Source organism: Penaeus chinensis, chromosome 19 (genome assembly GCF_019202785.1).
Source record: "Penaeus chinensis breed Huanghai No. 1 chromosome 19, ASM1920278v2, whole genome shotgun sequence".
NCBI lineage: Eukaryota > Metazoa > Arthropoda > Malacostraca > Decapoda > Penaeidae > Penaeus > Penaeus chinensis.
The window spans coordinates 33,892,221-33,894,720 of NC_061837.1; positions in this window are offsets into that span (position 1 = coordinate 33,892,221).

Sequence of the window (2,500 nt, forward strand, 5' to 3'; positions counted from 1 at the left end):
AGAAAAAAAAGGTTAGCACATGTTTGATTATAATAACTTTATTATAGACACTGGTCTTGACTTTGACATGACATTTTAATACAGTGATAATAGCACAGCCCTTCAGGCACAAATATTACACTATTGTTTGACTGATTGCCTTATACACAAATAGAAGCACAGCCAGTTTGGATAGATGCTTTGGTATTTAACTGTCTTTTTGCAGGGCATGTACACTGTTCTGTAAATAAATGTTATCAAATCAAATCAAATCTCTCACTTTCTCTCCTCTCTCTCTCTCTCTCTCTCTCTCTCTCTCTCTCTCTCTCTCTCTCTCTCTCTCTCTCTCTATATATATATATATATATATATATATATATGTATATATGTGTGTGTGTGTGTGTGTGTGTGTGTGTGTGTGTGTGTGTGTGTGTGTGTGTGTGTGTGTGTGTGTGTTTGTGTGTGTGTGTGTACACACACAAATACATACACACATATATACAAGTATATAGAATTATATACATACGCGAGAAAGCGAATTAAATGTTTATGTAAATGAACCATTTCTTCGAAAGGTCATATATTATAAAAGAATACATAAAAGTTCATGGCTCGTACCCTTGGTTTCCCAGATGATCAACTTACGTAAGCAAAACATCTTATTTTTTTTAAGTATTTAGTTTTCTCCCGAGTTTTACTTTTGTAATTTGTGTTGTTGTTGTATCTAGTGTTTCTTATGTTCGCTGTAATTATATATTCAGTATTAATGTACATAGTTTATACAAATGTGGTTCTCTTGCATATGCAGATTCTGATGATGGACACAGTTGTTGATGTTCTAAAGCTTAATAAATGAGAGTGCGCATGATATGGTTTCCCGCTGACCTGGTCCTCCTGTTTATAATATATATGTACCCACACACATATATATACACTCATATACACATATATACATATAAACATACATACATATATATATATATATATATATATATAAATATATGTATACATACACACATATACATAAACATACATATGTATTTATGTATGTATGTATACAAACATACCACACATACGCACACACATACACACACACATATATGTATATATAAATAAATAAATATATATATATATATATATATATATATATATATATATATATATATATGTATATATAGTTATATATACATGTATATATATATATATATATATATATATATATATATATATATATATACATATATATATATTTATATATACACTTTTTTACAGCCTTTCATTCCACTGCAAGACATAGGCCTCTCTCAATTCACTATTGAGAGGTTATATGGCAGTGTCACCATTGCCTGATTTGATGCCCTTCCTAATCAGCCGCGGTTCGGCACGCTAACGCTTGTGTCACGGCGGCGACTTCCCCTACGACACCAGTGTTTGACTTCTCAAGATACACCACTCAACAGCGTGGTGTAGCAACTTATTCAAAGTGAATACAATGCAAAATTTAATCATAAAAATAGGAAATAAAACAATAAAATTAACAAAACGTAACTAAAAATACAAATGTTTATGGTAAAAATGAGGACTGAATCCCACATTAAAATCAGATAAATTTAACATTCAAAAATGCAAAAAACAAAACAAAACAATATTCAAAAATAGTTACTAACATAAAATAACTCACAATGAATAATTGGAAATTCATGGAAAATTGCCAACAAATTCTTAAATTCACAAAGGACAAAACGAAAAAAAGGTCTTTGTCACTGCCAATAAAACGGAAATTGATACAAATAAAAAGAAGCGGCTAAAATGCTGATAAAAACAAAATAATAGAAATTGACACAAGGGAGCAATATAAAAAGGAAGAAGCTGAGCGGCATATTAGTTTTACAATGCATCTCTTTCTAAACTGTCCGACAGCAAAATGTAAACACAACATTTTAATAATAAAAAATGACTTGATAACAGATTTCGTTGTTATAGAAAATAATTTCGGTTTACAAAAAGGGCATCACAGATAAAAGGGCAGGATAAAGGAAAGGGTGGGTCAAGGGGTCGTAGGCATATAAGGTAAAATATCTAGAACAAGAGAACAGCCGAGAAAGAAAAGGTGAAAGATAAAGTGAATATAAAAAGATAGATGGAGGGGGTAGATTTCTAGAACAGTATAGACATAGAAAAGACCAAGAAGTTTCAGAAAAAAGGTATATCTAGCAGCAGAATAAGAGAATAGAGAAGTAGTAAAAGGAGAGAATACGTAAAAGAAACTAAAATAAGGCAAAAGCTGGAGTAGACAAAGTTAGGCTAGGGCGAAGGGGAGTAGACTAAGTAGAGAGGAGGGAGGAGTGAGAGAGGGAAAAACAGAGAGGAGAGAGGAGTGAGGTAGATAAAAACAGAGAGGGGAGAGGAATGAATAAGAGAAAAACAGAGAGAAGAGAGAAGTGAATAAGAAAAAACAAAACAAAAAAAAAAAAAAAACAGAGGAGAGAGGCGTGAGTGAGAGAGAAACATAGAGGAGGGA